The sequence below is a fragment of the Sceloporus occidentalis genome, unplaced genomic scaffold (assembly GCF_023333645.1).
Source record: "Sceloporus occidentalis isolate IW3139 unplaced genomic scaffold, rSceOcc1.0.p SCAF_2, whole genome shotgun sequence".
Lineage (NCBI taxonomy): Eukaryota > Metazoa > Chordata > Lepidosauria > Squamata > Phrynosomatidae > Sceloporus > Sceloporus occidentalis.
This window is the reverse complement of record NW_028316982.1, coordinates 199,615,818-199,629,214: the sequence shown is the minus strand read 5'-3', so window position 1 is coordinate 199,629,214 and position 13,397 is coordinate 199,615,818. Positions and strand designations below refer to the sequence as shown.

The 13,397-nt window shown below is 42.5% G+C and overlaps 1 protein-coding gene across 1 annotated transcript in view; it reads right to left on the bottom strand.

Moving 5' to 3' along the window:
- TMPRSS2 (transmembrane serine protease 2) overlaps positions 1–2,399 on the bottom strand; it is a 37,119-nt gene extending 34,720 nt beyond the window's left edge. The window contains exon 1 of the mRNA XM_089511973.1: positions 2,237–2,399. The gene's annotated coding sequence lies outside the window, so the exon portion shown is untranslated. The remainder of the gene's footprint in view (positions 1–2,236) is intronic.
- Between the last annotated feature and the right edge of the window lie 10,998 nt (positions 2,400–13,397).

Sequence of the window (13,397 nt, the reverse complement as noted above, 5' to 3'; positions counted from 1 at the left end):
ATCCTTGAATTCATTACCAAGGGCAAGGCTGTCACAGCTTAAAAGTACTGCAAAGTCAAAACAAGTTAACTTCCGTGTGAGTTTAAAAAAATATGGCCTTCAGAAGACTTTAAATTCAAGGATACAAAACACAAAAACATTTGTCCAGAGCATGAAAAGAAACCACCCTGGAACATTCACGTCCATACTTCCTCCCAACCAAATAACAACTGAATTGATATAAATAAATAAATATCGAATCTGGGAAAGAGCTGGGTGTGGTGTGTCATTTTTATTCTGGTTTTTGAAGTCTGCACCCCAAAATACATTAAAAATAGCTACAATATTGGGGGGGATTCATCGCAGGCTTGCAGTTAGCAATTTTGCAGTGGAGCACCTATTGCTTCCCCTGCCTGCATTTGAAGAGACAGCTTGGTGTAGTGGTTTGCGCATTGGGTACATCTCCATTGTAGAATTAATGCAGTTTGACACCGCTTTAACTGCCAGGGCTCCATGCAGTGGAATTCTAGGGACCTTATCATACTAGCAAAATCCCATTCAGAAACAGGATTTAAACTAGATTTAATTTAAAAAAAAAACAAACCCCACAAATGCAGGAAAATTATCCCACGACATCACTGTTTAAGTGAAATGACGTGAAAATAAACCGAAGGTTAAACGGAGAAAAATGGCAAGTTTTTACTTTTGGAACTTCCTGAAAGTCCAAAGCTGCCGTTTTTCTCCGTTTTACCTTAGTTTATTTTCGTGTTATTTCCCGTTGTGATAAACTTCCTGCATTTGCTGGTTTTTTAAAATTTTTAAATCTAGTTTAAATCTCGTTTGTGATTGGGATTTCACTAGTGTGGTAAGGTCCCTAGAACTGGTAGTTTTGAAAGCTATTTAGCCTTCTCTGTCAGAGCACTTTGGACCCACAACAAACTACAAATCCCAGGATTCCACAGGATGGAACTATGATAGACAAAGTGGTGGCAAATTGTATTAATTCTACAGGGTGGCAGCAGCTCCTGGAGACCAGGGTTTGAATCCCAGCTCGGCCATATATAAACCCGGTGGGTGACCTTGGGCAAGTCACACTCTTTCAGCCTCAGAAGATGGCAATGGCAAAGCCCCGCTGAACAAACCTTGCCAAGAAAACCCCATGAATATAGGCTCGCTACCTTAGGGTCTTCCAGAAGTCAGAAACGACCTGAAGAGCCACACAACAATAACAACCACAACACCAAGAAAGTTCTTCTTCCTCCCGCCTCAGAGAGCAGGGTGACCAGGTGTCCTAACCACAAAGGAGGACAAGGCACTGCAAAATGGAGGACACTTGAAGGAAAATGGAAGACACACACAGTTCCAAAACGCACTACAGAAACCATCCAGTCTGAGAGCGCTTTAATTGCTCTAGCTCAGTGCTAGGGAATCTTGGGAGCTATAGTTTTGTAAGACATTCAGCCTTCTCTGTCTGGTGCCAACTACAGCTCCCAATCTCTCTCCTAACACTGAGCCAGGGCACTTAAAGCAGGCTCAGGCTAGATGGTTTCTGCAGTGGGTTTTGGACCACAGAACTTCAGTCCTGCTCAAAACGGGAGGACAGGTTGTCACTCTTCCTGGACAGGAGGCTGGACTGGAGGACAGGTCCGGGGAAAGGAGGACACGGGGGTCCCTTTGCTCTCAAGCCTCAGAGGATGGCAATATGTCTCGCCCTCTCTGAAGAAAACCTCAGGGCTGGGAGGAGGGGGTTAGCCATTGCCAAGGAAACCCTATGATAAGCCAGACAGGGCCTGGCCGGGGTCTGCCCCAAGTGCCCTGCCCCCTTGGGCTCCCTTTAACTGGATGTTCACTGTTTTATCAAGGTCTTTTAAAATGTGTGTTATGTGGGTTGGTTTCCGTGGGGATAAGAGGATTTAGGTGTCTTGTATGTTATGCTGTAGCCCGCCTCGATCCTTTTTTGGAGAGGCGGGATATAAATTAAACTACTACTACTTCTTCTTCTTCTTCTTGGTCTTCCTCAGTGGTTCTTGGCAGTGGCTAGCCCCCACCGCCTTAGGGTCGCCAGAAGTCCGGAAAGACTTGAAGGCATACCACAACCACAACAACCACCACCACCAGAAGAGAGGAAAGGGCTTCTTCTTCTTCTTCTTCTTCTTCCTCCTCCTGGAGCCTCGAGGAGCCCGGAGGCTGCTGCTCCTCCTCCTCCTCCCTCCCTCCCTCCCTTCCCCGCCAAAAAGGCCCCTTCCCCGGGGCTCACCTGAGGCTCCTCTGACCAGGGCTGCCCTGCCCTCTTCCTCTGGGGCTGCTTTTCCTCAAAGGGCTGCTTAATCCTGCCCTTCCCTTCAGGGAGAGCCAGAGCAATGGCCGGAGGAAGGGACCAGGAGCCTGGCAAGAGAGCCCACCCGGGGCCCTTGCTTTCAGCTGCCTTTGGCGCCCCCGCCTCCTTCCCTCCTCCTCCTCCTCCTTTTATCACTGACGCCTCTCGCCCTCCCTCCCTCCCTCGCCTTCGGGGAAAAGGGCGGGCCAAGGGCCGGCGGGGCATTGCCTCCAGCTCCTTCTTCCTCATAGCAGAGGCTAAGGCCAAGGGCTCACCTGGCCCTTCCCTGTTGCTCTTGCTGTGGTTAGCTGCCTCCCAGCTGACCCCTCCCTCCAAGACCCCCCTGCCCTCCAGGGCTCTGCGGAAACACCTGCAGACTCAGCCCCCCCATCAGCGAGGGAGTCTCCCAAACTATGGTCCCCCAGGGTTTTAGGGGGGGCTTCAACTCCCAGAAGCCCCGGCCACCTTGGCCAGGAATTCTGGGAGCTGAAGTCCAAAACACCCACCTTTGGGACTCACTGAGCAGAATCATAGAATCCGAGAGTTGGAAGGGACCCCAAAAGCAATCCAGTCCAACCCCCTTCTGCCATGCAGGAACTCTCCATCATAGCATCCCCATTGACAGATGGCCACCCAGCCTCTGCTTAAAGACCTCCAAGGAAGGAGACTCCACTCCACTCCGAGGAAGGAGTGTGTTCCTCTGTCCAACAGCCCTTACTCTCAGGAAGTTCTCCTAATGTTGAGCTGGAATCTCTTTTCCTGCAGCTTGCATCCATTGTTCTGGATTCTGTTCTGTGGAGCAGCACAAAACAAGCTTGCTCCATCCTCAATGTGACATCCCTTCAATCTTTAACTATTTCAACTTTCTCATTATCTAAATTGAGTTTGTCCCTGAATAGTTTATCACAATTGCATGTGCTAAACATTTACACAATTGCTCACTATTTTTGCTTTTATTTGCAAGATGATTTAAATGCACTTTAATCTTGCTTTAATGCTGAAATTAGCCCCAATGTGATAAACTCCTAGAGGACTGTACTGTTGTTGTGTGCCTCCAAGTCATTTCTGACTTATGGTGACCCTATCCTGTCATAGGGTTTTCTTTGCAAGATTTGTTCAGAGGAGGTTTCCCTTTGCTTTCCCCTGAGGCTGAGAGAGTGTGGCTTGCCCAAGGTCACCAAATGAGTTTGCAGGGCTGAGCTGGGAATGGAACCCTGATCTCCAGAGTCTTACCACTATGCCACACTGGCTCTCCACATGCTATTCCCAGGCTGTGTATTAGTTCAACGTAGTGGGTATGTTCTACAGAAGGCTGGGATTTGTAGTTTGGGAAGAGCCAGTAGTGGTTTGAGCACTGAACTATAATTCTAGAGGTTTAGGTTCCATTCCCTGATTGGTCAAAGAAGCCACCTAAGGTGATCTTAGGTGAGTCACAAACTCTCTGCTCCAGAAATTCCAGTGATAGGGTCACCATAAGTCAGAAACAACTTGAAGCACAAGAACAATAGGCCTGGTACAGAGCGCCCAAAAAGGGCGCCCTGCCCGTGCCTTGTTTTGCTGCGTGAGGAAGCTGCAGCGGACAAACTAGGCTCTTTTTGCGGCATCATTGTGACGCTGCGACATGCGGATGCTAAGCATCCATTGCGTCAAAATGGCAGCGCCCATCTGTACAGGGTGCCACTATTTTGACGCCCTTGTCATGTGCGAGGGGCAAGGGGTGTCTGGAAGCACTGCCCCTCACACATGATAAGGGCACCCTATTGCACCTGTCTGTCCTGGGCCAATAGAGATTTGGATTGTGTCTACACTGTACAGTTACCAGGTTGATACTAGTTTAAATGCCATGGATCCATCTTGTGGAATTGTGGGATTTATAGTTTAGAGCAATACTAAGAATTATCTGCAAAGAGGTTCCTGTTCCACTGCCATTACACTACAGAACTTGACCTCTGTAATAGAGAACTCTAAATGCCTCTTACAGCCCCCAGGACTCCATAGGATGGAGACGTGGCAGATAATCTTGTATCAAACTGTTATAATAGTGCAGTGTTGGCACACTTTTGTGTAAATAGTGTAACAGACACTTGAGCACTCAAACATTGAATTCTAAGTATCTCACCAAACTACAGATCCCAGGATAGTGTAGGACAGAGCCATGGCAGTTAAAGTGGCATGAATGTGATATAACCATGCAGTACAGATACAGTCCCGGACAAATACAGTCAAGCATTGAACCCTTTCAACTTCAGACTTGTAAACAGAATATCTGCTTGTGGGTTGCCTCAGGGCTGAGAGAATTGCTGAGGTAATGCCAAAGGTTCTTGAGGCTTTCAATTAGGGTGGACAAATTGTGGATTGTAAATTCCATCACCCCTAGCCAAAAGAGTCAAGGGTGAGGAATGATGGAAGTTGCAATCCAGCAACATGTGGAGACCATCAAAGTGTACATCCTTGCTTTAGTTGTTGTGTGAGAGGAAAGCATGCAATAGGCAGAATCAGTCTTTATAATAGGGCTGCATCTGTTTACTTTCTGCCTGCTATGCAGTTAAAAAAAATCCCCAACAGCTATGAGAGTTCTGCCAAGAGTAAACAGAAACTTTTGATTCATTTAGGCTGCAATGCACACTTGGGGAGTAAGTCTTACTTAACACAGTGGGACTCCCCTCTGCATTAATAAGTATAAATGATGCCTGTGCCTCTCCACAGGCAAACAGGCCGCCGCCAGCCTGCCCTTTTGGGGCGATTTGTACCGGGCCTATGTTCAGCTTGGTGAACAGAAGTTTGAGTGGTGATATGATCACACTATAAGTGTCTCAAGGGTTGTCACAACGACGAAGATGCTGGCTTTCTCTTGTGCCTCAGAGCATGGAACTAGGTGTAATGGTTTTGAATTACAGGAAGGTAGATTTCAATTGAACATTAGAAGGAGAGTGGTTTGGCAATGGAACCAACTTCCTAGAGAGGTGCTGGGGTCTCCTTCTCTGGATGTCTTCAAAAAGAGAGTGGACAGCTAATTGCGGGTGATGCTTTATCTCAGGCATTCCCAAACTTTGGTTCCCCAAGTGTTTTGAACTTCACCTCCCAGAAGCCCCAACCAGCTTGGTAGACAGTCAGGAATTCTGGGAGCTGAAATCTAAAACATCTGGAAGACCAAAGTTTGGGAATTTCTGCTTTAGGTGGAGATCCTGCATTGAGCAGGTGATTGGTCTATAGGGCCCCTTCCAACTCTATGGTTTCAAACATCAGTATGAAGGCAATGCCATGTTCAAACATAATGGTACACCAGATTTCCTGGCTTACTGTGAAAAAACAGTGTGTTGAGACATGCAGCATGCAGGCCATTTGCTGCTGCTCCTCTCACAATTGGATTTTAAACTTGAACTCAGCATTCTGATCTGTTGCTCTCAAACAAACCAGGATTTATTTGTTAATGGTGGTATGTCGCCTGGTTAGGTTGGGAAGCAACAAACCAGGATCTTTCTTTCAAACATAACGTACAGATATCATTTGTTTACCCATTCATGTGAAATAAGTGGGCTATGCATATCATCACAGAGGTAATTGGTAGCCAGGATTTAGCAGGAACCCTATGACATTGTTATATGTGAATACAGTCAGTGATCTCTATAGGGGAAAAGTGGAGAATGAATCCTTCTCCATATTCCGATAAACTGCTACTCGCATGATCCTTCAGCACTGGTGAGACTGGCTGAGCCTAATGGGATCTTGAGTTTACCCCAGCCCTTCTGTAAAGCAAGAAAAGTGTTCTACAATGGCCCTCGTTTTCATCCGTGACTTGCATTGCTTATTAAACATAAATGAATAATTAAACGCAGGGAATGGGTGGAGTGGGTTATGTGGTTGCCCAGAAATCCAGATTAGAGCACAAGGATTTAATGGTCTGAGCAACTAGTATAATTCCTTAAGGACAAGTCCTGATGCCAGAGAGAAAATCTATTGAGTCTATAATAAATATTCATTAATTCATTAATTAATAGAAGTGGAGTTTATTTCTGAGTAAACCCATAATAGGATTGGCCCATGCAATGTTTATAATAATAGGTTAGGAGTTAGAATTTACTGGTATAATGAGCAATCAGGAATCGTTTTATTTAATTAAACATTTAAATGATAGCATCATTACCAAATCCCTTTTAAATTTTCTCAAGCCCCTTTGTTCAACAGTTATGAGCGGCAGAGGAGAGAAGGAAGGAAAGGAAAGGAAAGGAAAGGAAAGGAAAGGAAGGCAGGCAGGCAGGCAGGCAGGCTGGATGATGACTTGGCAGTGGCTGGAAAGGTATAATTTATATTAGCAATATCAAAGTAACATAGTTTCCATTAGTAACAAACTGTGTATTCTTCCTCACGTGGCTGGGTGTGGACAACAACAATGTTTTTCCTTACAAAAAGAAACTAGCGGAACCTGTGAGTTCATCTTAAAAAATATAAATCAGTCAAGCAAAAAATGTGAGAAGGGGAAATGTACATTTAGTGTAAGTCATAAAGCACTCATGACTGGTTAGGTTCAAAATATCACCTATCCTACTTTTTAAATACAGGCTCCCCATTAATTTCAGGGGGCTTCACAATACAAACTAAAATGGCATAAATTTAATCCAGAGGTGTTTTTTTAAGTATCTTAGAAAAAATATTTGCTATAGTGCCTGGGAGTTTTCTGTGAATTACAGTCCAAAAATGCTATTCCCAAACCCTGGAACAATTATGGAGTCGAAGGCTTTCATAGCCAGCATCCATAGTTTTTTGTGGGGTTTTTGGGCTATGTGGCCATGTTCTAGAAGAGTTTATTCCTGACGTTTCACCAGCATCTGTGGCTGGCATCTTCAGAGAAAGATGCCAGCCACAGATGCTGATGAAACATCAGGAAGAAATTCTTCTAGAACATGGCCACATAGCCCAAAACCCCCACAAAAACCCTGGAACAATTACATGACCAAGCTTCATTACCAGCTCCCATATGGCTCCAGAGGCTCCTCATAAATGAAAGGAATTTCAGGAGGTAATGATAAGGGAGTTCTGGGGTAAGAAGAATAAAAAATGATTATCTCCTTCCCTGCTCAACCAATGGAAATGCTCCATTGGATCAAAAGCCTTCTGTGGATAGAAGGCAAACCTTGGACCCAACCCCAAACTGGAATTTGCAGACAGCACAGCTCAATATGTTTCATGATACAGTTACCATGGGAGTAAATCCAGGTATTCAAAAATGATATTTGCAAGCACAGCCACTATATGATGGATTCACACCATACTAATTTGCACCAGCTGTTGTGGTCTTGAGTTTTGTTTTTTAGTCTTAAAAAAATCAGTCTGCTTGTGCCTTTCCATTTGCCTCAGTGGTTTTTTTCCATCCTTTCCTCTTCTCCTTCATCTAATTATATGACCTCTTCTTTTACCTTACTGATTTCCAAATGGATCCTAGCAAAAGTCCCATGGATGAAAGTTTCAACATTCAGGTCACTGGGACAGATGAGAAGTCTGTATTTATGCAGTGTGAAACCTAGGCAGACCATCTGATTGAAACTATTTGTTTGCAACCTTTTAACCTAAAAATTAACTAAACATTCATACTCTGTTCATGAATAAGAATAAAGGAAGATTCAGTTTCCCTTTGCATTAATTAAAGAACAATCTGGGAAATGCAAATTGTTTTGGCTTTTAGCACACTCTCTCATTTAATTAATAATTAATAACTTAATTCTGGAATTAACTTAATGTGAAGCCCCAATTCAAGCCAAAGAATTAAGTTTTTAAAAAATAAATATAATTAAGTTACTCCTTTTTGTTAGAGACTTTCTAACTTAATTGATTTTAATTAGTTCTTGTCACTGGTCCATAGGAGTCATCTATGGACATAGTTATTAAAATAATCACATGTTTACTATGCAGGAATGGTCACTGTGGCAGTAGGTGAAAACAAGTGAATGACATAGAGCAAGACAAAGTGAGGAGCTCTTAAGCATATGTGCTTGGTAAGTCACTGCTGATTAAATCATGACATGCTCATTCTGTGTTTTTTTTCTCAGAGGAGGTTTGCCATTGGCTTCCCCTGAGGGTGAGAGCATGTGATTCACCCAAGGTCACACAGTGGGTTTCATGGCTGAGCTAATTGACCCTGGTCTCCAGAGTCTAACATGCAGTCCAACACTCAAACTACTATGCACTGCTGACTCTGATGCAGTACTGAGTGATATTAAAACTTTAGGTTATGAAGCATATTTTTACAGTTGTGGAAATGGGGGTAGAATGTAATAACATCAAGAAATATGTGGCAAATCATATTTCTTGTCCTAAATTTTCAAAGGGCTGGGTGAGGTGATACAGCACATATCACAACATGTTAATGTGTAAATCTGCTTACCAAAATTCAGTTTCACTGGGTTCAAAACTCTCTCTAAGTTTTATTTTATTATATGTGGATTAGCAAGGACTATTGTATTAATATATGTAATGCACCATAAAACCATTGTCTTTGTTCATACTTCTGCTAATGGATTGGAATTTGTGAATATAATTGAATTCAGCTGTTTCTCTCTCTAGTCTTCCTTTGTAATTTCCTTGTTCAAGTACTGTTTGGTAGTGCATTCTGGGTGGAATTTAAGAGGTTGGCACTTAGAAGTCCATTGTGCAGTTACACAGTCAAGAAAGTGAACTTGTGTCAAGAAATAGATTTGTTTTGTGGATTGTTCCAGGCACAGGTTGATGGTAGGATGGAAGTTGTTGAAATCCTGGTGAAACTTTTCAGGTGATTGCTTTCCATGTAGCCAAATTACAAAGATGTTATCAAGAAATCATAGGTAGAGGAGGGTGTATGTGCTCAAGAGGCATTGTTCCAAGTCAGTCATGAAGTTGCATACTGTGGTGCCATGCGGGTACATTGCCAGTGCCATTCACTTGGAGGTACATATTATTCCCAAAAGTGAAGTAGTTAGAAGTAATTACAAAGTGGCAGAGTTTGGTGGCTATGCTGATGTAGGATGTTATTTTTAATGGTTTGTAGGCCTTGTAGGCCATCCTAGTGTGGGGTGTTGGTATATAGGGATTTCATATGCATAGTGGCTAGAATGGTGTTCTCTGGGAGGTTGTGGGTAGTCTGTATTCCCCTCAGGAAATCACTTGTATCCTTCACATAAGTAAGAGTGTTGATGACATATGGTCTGAGAATGGAATCCATATATTCAGATACTCAAACGGTGAGGGTTCTAATGCTTGAGACAGTAGGTCTTCCTGGATTACTTTGTGTATTTTGGGTAGTAGAAGATGACTGGTTTGGACTCCTGCGATGTGTCTGTTTGAATTTGGTTCTGTACATTGGTGGAAAGGTCTGTGAATAACTTGTATATTTCCTTTAGATATTCATCAGTGGGAAATTGGGAGTAGATTCTGTAAAATGTGCTGTTGAACAGTTGTCTATCACAGGGTTTTATTGGCAAGAAAATTGTAGTGCAATTCTATGTATGCTTGCTGAGATGTAAATCCCATCAGTTCAATGAACCTCACTGCAGACTAGCCATGCTGGGAAGACCAGTTTACTCTGAAATCAGTCCTAATGAGTTCAATGGGATTTACTCCCTGGTAAGTGTGAATAGGATCACAGCTTTGGAGCAGCAATATAACCATGTTTTACTTATAAACAAGTTCCATTTAAAATTATGGAATTATTGCCAAAAGAATTTAGAACTGGGCTACTAATTCCACCATCCCTTTTTATTTCAGTTAAGAATGTGTCTTTGTCTTATAGGTATGTATTTAATTTTAACAGATCAGAATATTGGTTTGTACTGTAGACAAAATCCCTTCCTTTGGATATTTTGCATCTATCTTGAGCAAAACATTATGAAGGTTATATTTTTGGTTTTTCAGAATTTGAGAGGGCTCTTCCATTCTCAGTAATGCCACCAAAGAGATGCATTTGCTTTAGTAAGAGACACTACTGTGTTGTAATGATCAGAATGCTGGACTAGAACTCTCAGAAATCACAGTTTAAATCTCTGATTAGACATGGAAACCCACTGGGTGACCTTAGGCAAGCCACACTCTCTTAGCCTCAGAGGAAAGCAAACCTCCTCTAAAATGATCTTGCCAGAAAAAACTAGGGTCACTATAAGTCAGAGCTGACTTGAAGGTACATAACAATAATAAGAGGAGGAGGAGGAGAGTTACTGCTGGTAGAGAAAATAAATCCTTTTCTGGAAATAAATCTCTTCATAATCTTCTGTGTGAAACAACAGCAAATCATCCAAGAGGAAATGTCAGACAGATAGACAGACAGTTGGAGAGAAGGAAATGAGTAGAAAGTCAGTAATGAAAAAGTAATGTGATTGCAGGTTATCAGTACGCAGTAGTGAGTATAAATGATGAGACTGTGAGCATAAAAGGAGGGAGGACAGAACCTTGCTAAATCTCAAGAGATTGTGGAAGAAACAGAGAAGGAGCATCCAGGAGAATCAGAAAACATTTCTGGCTTTCTGGCTTAAATATATCCCATATTAGCCATATAGCCAAACTGGAGGCTATAGGAATTGTATAAATGTAGATAACTGCTTATAATTTTAAAGAAAATACAATAGTAATCACAGGAGCAGGATGCTGTAAGGAGTGGTGTGTGTGATCTTCTTTTCCCCCACAACTCCACTCCCTGAAGCAATTTGTATGTGAAAGAATGGAAGCTGCCACTGGTCCCATGGCAGACATCCCTCCCAAAGAAACAGGAGCAGCCAGGGGAGGGCAATGGGATTTTAATTGGAGTTAAACTCTCTATCCCTTACTCTGTGATGCTTCTTAACCTCCTCCTCTCCTGGTGTGTGTCTCATTTACTACATTTCATAAAGGGACTGTATTTGGAAGGAAAATAGAGACCAACAAGGAAATCTCAAATCTGGAATGCCACATACTGTACAGTATCATCAACCCTCTCTACATAACAGGACACTAGACAGAATTTATCCAGAAAAAGAAAAATACAAATCGGGCACACTTTATTTCTGTAAAGAACAGAAAAAGAATGGGGAAAAAAACTTTATCTGTTACTACAGGCCCCAACAACCCACAGCAGAAACACCACCAACTTGAAAAACAATATTGTAAACCATTGTAGCCATACACTAAGCCAGGCAGAGGAGTCTATCCTTTCATGAAGCCTATCCTTCCGCCTCTCAAAACTTACACACATGATTCAGTTCTGTGGTGACCTGGAGGGTTTCTTCCACTGTTTAAAACACAAGGGATATTTCCGGGAAAGTAACACCAGGACAACAGCTTGCAGGTATCACTTCAGTATGTGCCACATGATCAGATGAACTCTACATGGGCCCCTCCAGAATGCTGAAACATGAAACTGGATTTCTACATAAAATGTTTTTACCGCCATGCCCAAACTGAGATAATCAACAAAAGACACAATTTACAACACAGTCTCAGTCATATGGATTGAGATGCCATCCACAATGACAGAAGCAATCCTAACATTATTATATGACAGGCTACCGAAGAGAGAACTGTACTCATCATGAAAAAGTCAAATAAATCTGGATATAGGATATGTATCTGGATACATATAGATAAATCTGGATATGTGGATATAGCAGGCCATAGGGTGGCCATAACTCAGATACTTGAAGACACACAACAACAAACAGTTTTGTTAACCATCTTCATTTCCTCCATACCTATTTTCTTCCATCCAACCTACCACACTTTCCTTCCTGAAAGTGGTACTATTTATCTAACAGAAATTTATCAGATGCAGCTACATATTTATCCGATTTATCAGATACAGTTTTGCCTACCTCTGCATCTTCTAACTGCATTTATTGAATTTCAGACCAAAAATAGATGGAATAAATAGATAGAATTGGGATAGGCCTCATGGACCATTAGGGCCAACAACCTGCTCAGCGCAGGATCTCCTGCTAAAGCATCTCCAGCAAGATCTGCTTTGTGACCCATGAATATTTCATAAAGTTTATTTAGGCAAGGAATACTCAGAAGTGGTTTTGCCAGTTGTGTTTGTGTTGTTTGCCTACAAGCCATTTCTGATTCAAGGCAACCGTAAGGCAAACCTATCACAGAGTTTTCTTGACATGTTTATTCAGAAAGGGGTTGTCATTGCCATCCTCTGAGGCTGAGAGACTGTGACTTGCCCAAGGTCATCCAGTGGTTTTTCATGGCTGAGCAAAGATCTGAACCCTGCTCTCCAGAGTCATCGTCCAGTCTTCAAACTATTATGCCATGCTGGGTCTCTTTGCCAATTCCTTTCATTACCTGGTATTCATTGGCATTCTCCCATCTAAGTACTAACCAGAGCTGACCCTCTTAAGTTTCCAAGATCAGATGCCTCTGAGTATTTTTTTAAAATAGCCACATGGGCATGCATATGCAAACACCCTGCCTAGACGGGTTGCCATAATTGTCCACTATTACGAGGGACAAAATGTAGGACAACTTCGAGACCAAACTGTAGGACAACTGCAGGACAAAACTCATCCCAAAATGTAGGACATTTAAGGTCCTCCATTTTTCTCAAATGTTCTACATTTTGGGCTGAGTTTTGTCCTGCAGTTGTCCTACAGTTTGGTCTAGAATTTGTTCCACATTTTGTCCCTGGTAATAGTGGACAATTATGGCAACCAGTGTCTGTTGTTACTACCTCTTCTGCTACTCTCAGCCTTGTATTCAGGAGCTGAAGAGAAAAATAGCAGACCATTAGCAAAAAAATCCTTACCTTCATGGATAATCAAAAGACTAGATCAGCAACAAGCCAGTTAGTGGAATAGAGGCAGACTGAAATAGCATTAGAGAATGGCTTACACTGAGATTATATAAACTTTTATAGTGTATAGTATTTGTGGACTGGCTGGAGTTTGGAATGAGTGGTGCAAAGACTTGAAAGGGTTTACACATATTTACAGCCACTACTAAAAACAAGTGTACTGCTACAATCTTGTTCCTCAGTTCTTTGTGTAGTGAGAATCCCAGAGACAGGGCCATTATGGTTGTTTCCTTTCACAGAGCTGACACTGGAAGCTTATAGAATTTTGTCACACTTGATTGATTTATTAGTATAATAGGTATGCTAGGCAGT